The sequence below is a fragment of the Oncorhynchus keta genome, chromosome 34 (assembly GCF_023373465.1).
Source record: "Oncorhynchus keta strain PuntledgeMale-10-30-2019 chromosome 34, Oket_V2, whole genome shotgun sequence".
NCBI classification, from domain to species: Eukaryota; Metazoa; Chordata; class Actinopteri; order Salmoniformes; family Salmonidae; genus Oncorhynchus; species Oncorhynchus keta.
Genome location: NC_068454.1, coordinates 13,216,411 through 13,232,819, shown reverse-complemented (window position 1 = coordinate 13,232,819; position 16,409 = coordinate 13,216,411). Strand labels below are relative to the sequence as shown.

At 38.3% G+C, this 16,409-nt stretch overlaps 1 long non-coding RNA gene across 18 annotated transcripts; it reads left to right on the top strand.

The window, feature by feature from the left end:
* Window positions 1–1,548: 1,548 nt before the first annotated feature.
* Window positions 1,549–14,793, top strand: LOC127915006 (uncharacterized). 18 transcript variants are annotated; one of them, XR_008089831.1, is made up of 4 exons: window positions 1,549–2,784; window positions 5,917–6,068; window positions 8,094–8,193; window positions 14,595–14,793. It is a non-coding gene; the product is annotated as an uncharacterized LOC127915006 (long non-coding RNA). The 18 variants fall into 18 exon arrangements; XR_008089818.1 differs by lacking the exon at window positions 14,595–14,793 and adding an exon at window positions 12,234–12,467; XR_008089824.1 differs by lacking the exons at window positions 1,549–2,784; window positions 14,595–14,793 and adding exons at window positions 3,684–3,736; window positions 12,234–12,467.
* Window positions 14,794–16,409: the final 1,616 nt, after the last annotated feature.

Genomic DNA, 16,409 nt, shown 5'->3' with positions numbered 1-16,409 from the left:
CATTAAGCATCTCCAATCTAAAATTAAATCTAGAATCGGCTTCCTATTTCGCAACAAAGCCTCTTTCACTCATGCTGCCAAACATACCCTCGTAAAACTGACTATCCTACCGATCCTCGACTTCTGTGATGTCATTTACAAAATAGCCTCCAACACTCTACTCAGCAAACTGGATGCAGTCTATCACAGTGACATCTGTTTTGTCACCAAAGCCCCATATACCACCCACCACTGCGACCTGTATGCTCTCGTCGGCTGGCCTTCTCTAAATATTAATCGCCAGACCCACTGGCTCCAGGTCATCTATAAGTCTTTGCTAGGTAAAGTTCTGCCTTATCTCAGCTCACTGGTCACCATAACAACACCCACCAATAGCACACGCTCCAGCAGGTACATCTCACTGGTCATCCCCAAAGCCAACATTTCCTTTGGCCACCTTTCCTTCCAGTTCTCTGCTGCCAATGACTGGAACATATTTGCAAAAATTGCTGAAGTTGGAGACTCATATCTCCCTCACTAACTTTAAGCATCAGCTATCTGAGCAGCTCACCAATCGCTGCAGCTGTACACAGCCTATCTGTAAATAGCCCATCCAACTACCTACCTCATCCCCATATTGTTTTTTTGTTTCTTTTTGCTCTTTTGCACACCAGTATTTCTACTTGCACATCATCATCTGTACATCTATCACTCCAGTGTTAATGTGCTAAATTGTAATTACTTCGCTACTGCAGCCTATTTATTGCCTTACCTCCTTACGCCATTTGCACACAATCTATATAGAATTTTTTTCTATTGTTATTGACTGTACGTTTGTTTATTTGTAACTCTGTGTTGTTGTTTTTTGTTGCACTGCTTTGCTTTATCTTGGCCAGTATCACGTTCTGACCTTAGTTCCTTTGTGATGTCTTTGTTTTAGTTGGTCAGGGCGTGAGTTGGGTGGACAGTCTATGTTCTTTTTTCCATGATTTGGTATTTCTATGTGTTTGGCCTGGTATGGTTCTCAATCAGAGGCAGCTGTCAATCGTTGTCCCTGATTGAGAACCATACTTAGGTAGCCTGTTTTCACCCTTGAGTTGTGGGTGATTATTTTCTGTTTCGTACCTGTTTCCAGACAGAACTGTTTCGGTTTCATTTCGTTCTCTTGTTGGTTTCGTATTTTAGTGTTCTGAGTTCTATTAAAGAATATGAATACTTACCACGCTGCGCATTGGTCCTCACCTTCTTCCACCACAGACAACCGTTACAGCCAGGACACAGATGTAAATGAGAACTGGTTTTCAACTGGCCTACCTGGTTAAATAGAGGTGAAATAAAATAAATAATAAATAAATAATACTTTCCAAAGGCACTGTACCTCCAGTCTGTTACATGCTTGAAGCATCCGCAGCGTGTTATTGCACACATTCTCCACATTGGTGTTGCCATGGACACAGGTGATGTAGGATGTCTACATTAGGGGCGGCTAGGGCCATCATGGCTATCATTACTACTCCTCTTGGAGCGTAGAACACAGGGTGAGACAGATCAAATACAACAGACTATAAAGACCAGAGGTATACTTTACATATCACAGACATGCAGACAGACAGACTATAAAGACCAGAGGTATACTTTACATATCACAGACATGCAGACAGACAGACTATAAAGACCAGAGGTATACTTTACATATCACAGACATGCAGACAGACAGACTATAAAGACCAGAGGTATACTTTACATATCACAGACATGCAGACAGACTATAAAGACCAGAGGTATACTTTACATATCACAGACATGCAGACAGACTATAAAGACCAGAGGTATACTTTACATATCACAGACATGCAGACAGACAGACTATAAAGACCAGAGGTATACTTTACATATCACAGACATGCAGACAGACAGACTATAAAGACCAGAGGTATACTTTACATATCACAGACATGCAGACAGACAGACTATAAAGACCAGAGGTATACTTTACATATCACAGACATGCAGACAGACAGACTATAAAGACCAGAGGTATACTTTACATATCACAGACATGCAGACAGACAGACTATAAAGACCAGAGGTATACTTTACATATCACAGACATGCAGACAGACAGACTATAAAGACCAGAGGTATACTTTACATATCACAGACATGCAGACAGACAGACTATAAAGACCAGAGGTATACTTTACATATCACAGACATGCAGACAGACAGACTATAAAGACCAGAGGTATACTTTACATATCACAGACATGCAGACAGACAGACTATAAAGACCAGAGGTATACTTTACATATCACAGACATGCAGACAGACAGACTATAAAGACCAGAGGTATACTTTACATATCACAGACATGCAGACAGACAGACTATAAAGACCAGAGGTATACTTTACATATCACAGACATGCAGACAGACAGACTATAAAGACCAGAGGTATACTTTACATATCACAGACATGCAGACAGACAGACTATAAAGACCAGAGGTATACTTTACATATCACAGACATGCAGACAGACTATAAAGACCAGAGGTATACTTTACATATCACAGACATGCAGACAGACTATAAAGACCAGAGGTATACTTTACATATCACAGACATGCAGACAGACAGACTATAAAGACCAGAGGTATACTTTACATATCACAGACATGCAGACAGACAGACTATAAAGACCAGAGGTATACTTTACATATCACAGACATGCAGACAGACTATAAAGACCAGAGGTATACTTTACATATCATAGACATGCAGACAGACAGACTATAAAGACCAGAGGTATACTTTACATATCACAGACATGCAGACAGACAGACTATAAAGACCAGAGGTATACTTTACATATCACAGACATGCAGACAGACAGACTATAAAGACCAGAGGTATACTTTACATATCACAGACATGCAGACAGACTATAAAGACCAGAGGTATACTTTACATATCACAGACATGCAGACAGACTATAAAGACCAGAGGTATACTTTACATATCACAGACATGCAGACAGACTATAAAGACCAGAGGTATACTTTACATATCATAGACATGCAGACAGACAGACTATAAAGACCAGAGGTATACTTTACATATCACAGACATGCAGACAGACTATAAAGACCAGAGGTATACTTTACATATCACAGACATGCAGACAGACTATAAAGACCAGAGGTATACTTTACATATCACAGACATGCAGACAGACAGACAGACTATAAAGACCAGAGGTATACTTTACATATCACAGACATGCAGACAGACAGACTATAAAGACCAGAGGTATACTTTACATATCACAGACATGCAGACAGACAGACTATAAAGACCAGAGGTATACTTTACATATCACAGACATGCAGACAGACTATAAAGACCAGAGGTATACTTTACATATCACAGACATGCAGACAGACTATAAAGACCAGAGGTATACTTTACATATCACAGACATGCAGACAGACTATAAAGACCAGAGGTATACTTTACATATCACAGACATGCAGACAGACTATAAAGACCAGAGGTATACTTTACATATCACAGACATGCAGACAGACTATAAAGACCAGAGGTATACTGTACATATCACAGACATGCAGACAGACTATAAAGACCAGAGGTATACTTTACATATCACAGACATGCAGACAGACAGACAGACTATAAAGACCAGAGGTATACTTTACATATCATAGACATGCAGACAGACAGACTATAAAGACCAGAGGTATACTTTACATATCACAGACATGCAGACAGACAGACTATAAAGACCAGAGGTATACTTTACATATCACAGACATGCAGACAGACTATAAAGACCAGAGGTATACTTTACATATCACAGACATGCAGACAGACAGACTATAAAGACCAGAGGTATACTTTACATATCACAGACATGCAGACAGACAGACTATAAAGACCAGAGGTATACTTTACATATCACAGACATGCAGACAGACAGATTATAAAGACCAGAGGTATACTTTACATATCACAGACATGCAGACAGACTATAAAGACCAGAGGTATACTTTACATATCACAGACATGCAGACAGACTATAAAGACCAGAGGTATACTTTACATATCACAGACATGCAGACAGACAGACTATAAAGACCAGAGGTATACTTTACATATCACAGACATGCAGACAGACAGACTATAAAGACCAGAGGTATACTTTACATATCACAGACATGCAGACAGACAGACTATAAAGACCAGAGGTATACTTTACATATCACAGACATGCAGACAGACAGACTATAAAGACCAGAGGTATACTTTACATATCACAGACATGCAGACAGACAGACTATAAAGACCAGAGGTATACTTTACATATCACAGACATGCAGACAGACAGATTATAAAGACCAGAGGTATACTTTACATATCACAGACATGCAGACAGACAGACGATAAAGACCAGAGGTATACTTTACATATCACAGACATGCAGACAGACAGACTATAAAGACCAGAGGTATACTTTACATATCACAGACATGCAGACAGACAGACTATAAAGACCAGAGGTATACTTTACATATCATAGACATGCAGACAGACAGACTATAAAGACCAGAGGTATACTTTACATATCACAGACATGCAGACAGACAGATTATAAAGAGCAGAGGTATACTTTACATATCACAGACATGCAGACAGACAGACTATAAAGACCAGAGGTATACTTTACATATCATAGACATGCAGACAGACAGACTATAAAGACCAGAGGTATACTTTACATATCACAGACATGCAGACAGACAGATTATAAAGACCAGAGGTATACTTTACATATCACAGACATGCAGACAGACAGACTATAAAGACCAGAGGTATACTTTACATATCACAGACATGCAGACAGACAGACTATAAAGACCAGAGGTATACTTTACATATCACAGACATGCAGACAGACAGACTATAAAGACCAGAGGTATACTTTACATATCACAGACATGCAGACAGACAGACTATAAAGACCAGAGGTATACTTTACATATCATAGACATGCAGACAGACAGACTATAAAGACCAGAGGTATACTTTACATATCACAGACTTGCAGACAGACAGACTATAAAGACCAGAGGTATACTTTACATATCACAGACATGCAGACAGACAGACTATAAAGACCAGAGGTATACTTTACATATCACAGACATGCAGACAGACAGATTATAAAGACCAGAGGTATACTTTACATATCACAGACATGCAGACAGACAGACTATAAAGACCAGAGGTATACTTTACATATCACAGACATGCAGACAGACAGACTATAAAGACCAGAGGTATACTTTACATATCACAGACATGCAGACAGACAGACTATAGAAGACCAGAGGTATACTTTACATATCACAGACATGCAGACAGACAGACTATAAAGACCAGAGGTATACTTTACATATCATAGACATGCAGACAGACAGACTATAAAGACCAGAGGTATACTTTACATATCACAGACTTGCAGACAGACAGACTATAAAGACCAGAGGTATACTTTACATATCACAGACATGCAGACAGACAGACTATAAAGACCAGAGGTATACTTTACATATCACAGACATGCAGACAGACAGACTATAAAGACCAGAGGTATACTTTACATATCACAGACTTGCAGACAGACAGACTATAAAGACCAGAGGTATACTTTACATATCACAGACATGCAGACAGACAGACTATAAAGACCAGAGGTATACTTTACATATCACAGACATGCAGACAGACAGACTATAAAGACCAGAGGTATACTTTACATATCACAGACATGCAGACAGACAGACTATAAAGACCAGAGGTATACTTTACATATCATCATAGACATGCAGACATGCAGACAGACTATAAAGACCAGAGGTATACTTTACATATCACAGACATGCAGACAGACTATAAAGACCAGAGGTATACTTTACATATCACAGACATGCAGACAGACAGACTATAAAGACCAGAGGTATACTTTACATATCATAGACATGCAGACAGACAGACTATAAAGACCAGAGGTATACTTTACATATCACAGACATGCAGACAGACAGACTATAAAGACCAGAGGTATACTTTACATATCACAGACATGCAGACAGACAGACTATAAAGACCAGAGGTATACTTTACATATCACAGACATGCAGACAGACTATAAAGACCAGAGGTATACTTTACATATCACAGACATGCAGACAGACAGATTATAAAGACCAGAGGTATACTTTACATATCACAGACATGCAGACAGACAGACAGACTATAAAGACCAGAGGTATACTTTACATATCACAGACATGCAGACAGACTATAAAGACCAGAGGTATACTTTACATATCACAGACATGCAGACAGACAGACTATAAAGACCAGAGGTATACTTTACATATCACAGACATGCAGACAGACTATAAAGACCAGAGGTATACTTTACATATCACAGACATGCAGACAGACTATAAAGACCAGAGGTATACTTTACATATCACAGACATGCAGACAGACAGACTATAAAGACCAGAGGTATACTTTACATATCACAGACATGCAGACAGACAGATTATAAAGACCATAGATATACTTTACATATCACAGACATGCAGACAGACTATAAAGACCAGAGGTATACTTTACATATCATAGACATGCAGACAGACAGACTATAAAGACCAGAGGTATACTGTACATATCACAGACATGCAGACAGACAGACTATAAAGACCAGAGGTATACTTTACATATCATAGACATGCAGACAGACAGACTATAAAGACCAGAGGTATACTTTACATATCACAGACATGCAGACAGACAGATTATAAAGACCAGAGGTATACTTTACATATCATAGACATGCAGACAGACAGACTATAAAGACCAGAGGTATACTTTACATATCACAGACATGCAGACAGACAGATTATAAAGACCAGAGGTATACTTTACATATCACAGACATGCAGACAGACAGACTATAAAGACCAGAGGTATACTTTACATATCACAGACATGCAGACAGACAGACTATAAAGACCAGAGGTATACTTTACATATCACAGACATGCAGACAGACAGACTATAAAGACCAGAGGTATACTTTACATATCACAGACATGCAGACAGACAGACTATAAAGACCAGAGGTATACTTTACATATCATAGACATGCAGACAGACAGACTATAAAGACCAGAGGTATACTTTACATATCACAGACTTGCAGACAGACAGACTATAAAGACCAGAGGTATACTTTACATATCACAGACATGCAGACAGACAGACTATAAAGACCAGAGGTATACTTTACATATCACAGACATGCAGACAGACAGATTATAAAGACCAGAGGTATACTTTACATATCACAGACATGCAGACAGACAGACTATAAAGACCAGAGGTATACTTTACATATCACAGACATGCAGACAGACAGACTATAAAGACCAGAGGTATACTTTACATATCACAGACATGCAGACAGACAGACTATAAAGACCAGAGGTATACTTTACATATCACAGACATGCAGACAGACAGACTATAAAGACCAGAGGTATACTTTACATATCATAGACATGCAGACAGACAGACTATAAAGACCAGAGGTATACTTTACATATCACAGACATGCAGACAGACAGACTATAAAGACCAGAGGTATACTTTACATATCACAGACATGCAGACAGACAGACTATAAAGACCAGAGGTATACTTTACATATCACAGACATGCAGACAGACAGACTATAAAGACCAGAGGTATACTTTACATATCACAGACTTGCAGACAGACAGACTATAAAGACTATAAAGACCAGAGGTATACTTTACATATCACAGACATGCAGACAGACAGACTATAAAGACCAGAGGTATACTTTACATATCACAGACATGCAGACAGACAGACTATAAAGACCAGAGGTATACTTTACATATCACAGACATGCAGACAGACAGACTATAAAGACCAGAGGTATACTTTACATATCATAGACATGCAGACATGCAGACAGACTATAAAGACCAGAGGTATACTTTACATATCACAGACATGCAGACAGACTATAAAGACCAGAGGTATACTTTACATATCACAGACATGCAGACAGACAGACTATAAAGACCAGAGGTATACTTTACATATCATAGACATGCAGACAGACAGACTATAAAGACCAGAGGTATACTTTACATATCACAGACATGCAGACAGACAGACTATAAAGACCAGAGGTATACTTTACATATCACAGACATGCAGACAGACAGACTATAAAGACCAGAGGTATACTTTACATATCACAGACATGCAGACAGACTATAAAGACCAGAGGTATACTTTACATATCACAGACATGCAGACAGACAGATTATAAAGACCAGAGGTATACTTTACATATCACAGACATGCAGACAGACAGACTATAAAGACCAGAGGTATACTTTACATATCACAGACATGCAGACAGACTATAAAGACCAGAGGTATACTTTACATATCACAGACATGCAGACAGACAGACTATAAAGACCAGAGGTATACTTTACATATCACAGACATGCAGACAGACTATAAAGACCAGAGGTACTTTACTTTACATATCACAGACATGCAGACAGACTATAAAGACCAGAGGTATACTTTACATATCACAGACATGCAGACAGACAGACTATAAAGACCAGAGGTATACTTTACATATCACAGACATGCAGACAGACAGATTATAAAGACCATAGATATACTTTACATATCACAGACATGCAGACAGACTATAAAGACCAGAGGTATACTGTACATATCACAGACATGCAGACAGACAGACTATAAAGACCAGAGGTATACTTTACATATCATAGACATGCAGACAGACAGACAGACTATAAAGACCAGAGGTATACTTTACATATCATAGACATGCAGACAGACAGACTATAAAGACCATAGGTATACTTTACATATCACAGACATGCAGACAGACTATAAAGACCAGAGGTATACTTTACATATCATAGACATGCAGACAGACAGACTATAAAGACCAGAGGTATACTGTACATATCACAGACATGCAGACAGACAGACTATAAAGACCAGAGGTATACTTTACATATCATAGACATGCAGACAGACTATAAAGACCAGAGGTATACTTTACATATCACAGACATGCAGACAGACTATAAAGACCAGAGGTATACTTTACATATCACAGACATGCAGACAGACTATAAAGACCAGAGGTATACTTTACATATCACAGACATGCAGACAGACAGACTATAAAGACCAGAGGTATACTTTACATATCACAGACATGCAGACAGACTATAAAGACCAGAGGTATACTTTACATATCACAGACATGCAGACAGACTATAAAGACCAGAGGTATACTTTACATATCACAGACATGCAGACAGACTATAAAGACCAGAGGTATACTTTACATATCACAGACATGCAGACAGACAGACTATAAAGACCAGAGGTATACTTTACATATCACAGACATGCAGACAGACTATAAAGACCATAGGTATACTTTACATATCACAGACATGCAGACAGACTATAAAGACCAGAGGTATACTTTACATATCACAGACATGCAGACAGACAGACTATAAAGACCAGAGGTATACTTTACATATCACAGACATGCAGACAGACAGACTATAAAGACCAGAGGTATACTTTACATATCACAGACATGCAGACAGACAGACTATAAAGACCAGAGGTATACTTTACATATCACAGACATGCAGACAGACTATAAAGACCAGAGGTATACTTTACATATCACAGACATGCAGACAGACTATAAAGACCAGAGGTATACTTTACATATCACAGACATGCAGACAGACAGACTATAAAGACCAGAGGTATACTTTACATATCACAGACATGCAGACAGACAGATTATAAAGACCATAGATATACTTTACATATCACAGACATGCAGACAGACTATAAAGACCAGAGGTATACTGTACATATCACAGACATGCAGACAGACAGACTATAAAGACCAGAGGTATACTTTACATATCATAGACATGCAGACAGACAGACAGACTATAAAGACCAGAGGTATACTTTACATATCATAGACATGCAGACAGACAGACTATAAAGACCATAGGTATACTTTACATATCACAGACATGCAGACAGACTATAAAGACCAGAGGTATACTTTACATATCATAGACATGCAGACAGACAGACTATAAAGACCAGAGGTATACTGTACATATCACAGACATGCAGACAGACAGACTATAAAGACCAGAGGTATACTTTACATATCATAGACATGCAGACAGACTATAAAGACCAGAGGTATACTTTACATATCACAGACATGCAGACAGACTATAAAGACCAGAGGTATACTTTACATATCACAGACATGCAGACAGACTATAAAGACCAGAGGTATACTTTACATATCACAGACATGCAGACAGACAGACTATAAAGACCAGAGGTATACTTTACATATCACAGACATCAGACAGACATAAAGCAGACATACAGACATGCAGACAGACAAATAAAGACCAGAGGTATACTTTACATATCACAGACATGCAGACAGACTATAAAGACCAGAGGTATACTTTACATATCACAGACATGCAGACAGACTATAAAGACCAGAGGTATACTTTACATATCACAGACATGCAGACAGACAGATTATAAAGACCAGAGGTATACTTTACATATCACAGACATTCAGACAGACTATAAAGACCATAGGTATACTTTACATATCACAGACATGCAGACAGACTATAAAGACCAGAGGTATACTTTACATATCACAGACATGCAGACAGACAGACTATAAAGACCAGAGGTATACTTTACATATCACAGACATGCAGACAGACAGACTATAAAGACCAGAGGTATACTTTACATATCACAGACATGCAGACAGACAGACTATAAAGACCAGAGGTATACTTTACATATCACAGACATGCAGACAGACAGATTATAAAGACCAGAGGTATACTTTACATATCACAGACATGCAGACAGACAGACTATAAAGACCAGAGGTATACTTTACATATCATAGACATGCAGACAGACAGACTATAAAGACCAGAGGTATACTTTACATATCACAGACATGCAGACAGACAGACTATAAAGACCAGAGGTATACTTTACATATCATAGACATGCAGACAGACAGACAGATTATAAAGACCAGAGGTATACTTTACATATCACAGACATGCAGACAGACAGACTATAAAGACCAGAGGTATAGGTATACTTTACATATCATAGACATGCAGACAGACAGACTATAAAGACCAGAGGTATACTTTACATATCACAGACATGCAGACAGACAGACTATAAAGACCAGAGGTATACTTTACATATCACAGACATGCAGACAGACAGACTATAAAGACCAGAGGTATACTTTACATATCACAGACATGCAGACAGACAGACTATAAAGACCAGAGGTATACTTTACATATCACAGACATGCAGACAGACTATAAAGACCAGAGGTATACTTTACATATCACAGACATGCAGACAGACAGACTATAAAGACCAGAGGTATACTTTACATATCACAGACATGCAGACAGACTATAAAGACCAGAGGTATACTTTACATATCACAGACATGCAGACAGACAGACTATAAAGACCAGAGGTATACTTTACATATCACAGACATGCAGACAGACAGACTATAAAGACCAGAGGTATACTTTACATATCACAGACATGCAGACAGACAGACTATAAAGACCAGAGGTATACTTTACATATCACAGACATGCAGACAGACAGACAGACTATAAAGACCAGAGGTATACTTTACATATCACAGACATGCAGACAGACAGACTATAAAGACCAGAGGTATACTTTACATATCACAGACATGCAGACAGACTATAAAGACCAGAGGTATACTTTACATATCACAGACATGCAGACAGACAGACTATAAAGACCAGAGGTATACTTTACATATCACAGACATGCAGACAGACTATAAAGACCAGAGGTATACTTTACATATCACAGACATGCAGACAGACAGACTATAAAGACCAGAGGTATACTTTACATATCACAGACATGCAGACAGACTATAAAGACCAGAGGTATACTTTACATATCATAGACATGCAGACAGACAGACAGACTATAAAGACCAGAGGTATACTTTACATATCACAGACATGCAGACAGACTATAAAGACCAGAGGTATACTTTACATATCACAGACATGCAGACAGACAGACTATAAAGACCAGAGGTATACTTTACATATCACAGACATGCAGACAGACAGACTATAAAGACCAGAGGTATACTTTACATATCACAGACATGCAGACAGACAGACAGACTATAAAGACCAGAGGTATACTTTACATATCACAGACATGCAGACAGACAGACTATAAAGACCAGAGGTATACTTTACATATCACAGACATGCAGACAGACTATAAAGACCAGAGGTATACTTTACATATCACAGACATGCAGACAGACAGACTATAAAGACCAGAGGTATACTTTACATATCACAGACATGCAGACAGACAGACTATAAAGACCAGAGGTATACTTTACATATCATAGACATGCAGACAGACAGACTATAAAGACCAGAGGTATACTTTACATATCACAGACATGCAGACAGACAGATTATAAAGACCAGAGGTATACTTTACATATCACAGACATGCAGACAGACAGACTATAAAGACCAGAGGTATACTTTACATATCACAGACATGCAGACAGACTATAAAGACCAGAGGTATACTTTACATATCACAGACATGCAGACAGACAGACTATAAAGACCAGAGGTATACTTTACATATCATGCAGACAGACATAAAGCAGAGGTAGACTTTACATATCAAAGACCAGACAGACAGACTATAAAGACCAGAGGTATACTTTACATATCACAGACATGCAGACAGACAGACTATAAAGACCAGAGGTATACTTTACATATCACAGACATGCAGACAGACTATAAAGACCAGAGGTATACTTTACATATCATGACAGACAGACAGACTATAAAGACCAGTATACTTTACATATCACAGACACAGACAGACTATAAAGACCAGAGGTATACTTTACATATCACAGACATGCAGACAGACAGACTATAAAGACCAGAGGTATACTTTACATATCACAGACATGCAGACAGACAGACTATAAAGACCAGAGGTATACTTTACATATCATAGACATGCAGACAGACAGACTATAAAGACCAGAGGTATACTTTACATATCACAGACATGCAGACAGACAGACTATAAAGACCAGAGGTATACTTTACATATCACAGACATGCAGACAGACAGACTATAAAGACCAGAGGTATACTTTACATATCACAGACATGCAGACAGACAGACTATAAAGACCAGAGGTATACTTTACATATCACAGACATGCAGACAGACAGACTATAAAGACCAGAGGTATACTTTTACATATCATAGACATGCAGACAGACTATAAAGACCAGAGGTATACTTTACATATCACAGACATGCAGACAGACAGACTATAAAGACCAGAGGTATACTTTACATATCACAGACATGCAGACAGACAGACTATAAAGACCAGAGGTATACTTTACATATCACAGACATGCAGACAGACAGACTATAAAGACCAGAGGTATACTTTACATATCATAGACATGCAGACAGACAGACTATAAAGACCAGAGGTATACTTTACATATCACAGACATGCAGACAGACAGACTATAAAGACCAGAGGTATACTTTACATATCACAGACATGCAGACAGACAGACTATAAAGACCAGAGGTATACTTTACATATCACAGACATGCAGACAGACAGACTATAAAGACCAGAGGTATACTTTACATATCATAGACATGCAGACAGACAGACTATAAAGACCAGAGGTATACTTTACATATCACAGACATGCAGACAGACTATAAAGACCAGAGGTATACTTTACATATCACAGACATGCAGACAGACAGACTATAAAGACCAGAGGTATACTTTACATATCACAGACATGCAGACAGACTATAAAGACCAGAGGTATACTTTACATATCACAGACATGCAGACAGACAGACTATAAAGACCAGAGGTATACTTTACATATCACAGACATGCAGACAGACTATAAAGACCAGAGGTATACATGCAGACAGACAGACTATAAAGACCAGAGGTATATCATATCAGACATGCAGACAGACTATAAAGACCAGAGGTATACTTTACATATCACAGACATGCAGACAGACAGACTATAAAGACCAGAGGTATACTTTACATATCACAGACATGCAGACAGACTATAAAGACCAGAGGTATACTTTACATATCACAGACATGCAGACAGACAGACTATAAAGACCAGAGGTATACTTTACATATCACAGACATGCAGACAGACAGACTATAAAGACCAGAGGTATACTTTACATATCATAGACATGCAGACAGACAGACAGACTATAAAGACCAGAGGTATACTTTACATATCACAGACATGCAGACAGACTATAAAGACCAGAGGTATACTTTACATATCATAGACATGCAGACAGACAGACAGACTATAAAGACCAGAGGTATACTTTACATATCACAGACATGCAGACAGACAGACTATAAAGACCAGAGGTATACTTTACATATCATAGACATGCAGACAGACAGACTATAAAGACCAGAGGTATACTTTACATATCATAGACATGCAGACAGACAGACTATAAAGACCAGAGGTATACTTTACATATCACAGACATGCAGACAGACAGACTATAAAGACCAGAGGTATACTTTACATATCACAGACATGCAGACAGACAGACTATAAAGACCAGAGGTATACTTTACATATCATAGACATGCAGACAGACAGACTATAAAGACCAGAGGTATACTTTACATATCACAGACATGCAGACAGACAGACTATAAAGACCAGAGGTATACTTTACATATCACAGACATGCAGACAGACTATAAAGACCAGAGGTATACTTTACATATCACAGACATGCAGACAGACAGACTATAAAGACCAGAGGTATACTTTACATATCACAGACATGCAGACAGACAGACTATAAAGACCAGAGGTATACTTTACATATCACAGACATGCAGACAGACAGACTATAAAGACCAGAGGTATACTTTACATATCATAGACATGCAGACAGACAGACTATAAAGACCAGAGGTATACTTTACATATCACAGACATGCAGACAGACAGACTATAAAGACCAGAGGTATACTTTACATATCACAGACATGCAGACAGACTATAAAGACCAGAGGTATACTTTACATATCACAGACATGCAGACAGACAGACTATAAAGACCAGAGGTATACTTTACATATCACAGACATGCAGACAGACAGACTATAAAGACCAGAGGTATACTTTACATATCACAGACATGCAGACAGACTATAAAGACCAGAGGTATACTTTACATATCACAGACATGCAGACAGACAGACTATAAAGACCAGAGGTATACTTTACATATCACAGACATGCAGACAGACTATAAAGACCAGAGGTATACTTTACATATCACAGACATGCAGACAGACAGACTATAAAGACCAGAGGTATACTTTACATATCACAGACATGCAGACAGACTATAAAGACCAGAGGTATACTTTACATATCACAGACATGCAGACAGACAGACTATAAAGACCAGAGGTATACTTTACATATCACAGACATGCAGACAGACAGACTATAAAGACCAGAGGTATACTTTACATATCACAGACATGCAGACAGACTATAAAGACCAGAGGTATACTTTACATATCACAGACATGCAGACAGACAGACTATAAAGACCAGAGGTATACTTTACATATCACAGACATGCAGACAGACTATAAAGACCAGAGGTATACTTTACATATCACAGACATGCAGACAGACAGACTATAAAGACCAGAGGTATACTTTACATATCACAGACATGCAGACAGACTATAAAGAGCAGAGGTATACTTTACATATCACAGACATGCAGACAGACTATAAAGACCAGAGGTATACTTTACATATCACAGACATGCAGACAGACAGACTATAAAGACCAGAGGTATACTGTACATATCACAGACATGCAGACAGACAGACTATAAAGACCAGAGGTATACTTTACATATCACAGACATGCAGACAGACTATAAAGACCAGAGGTATACTTTACATATCACAGACATGCAGACA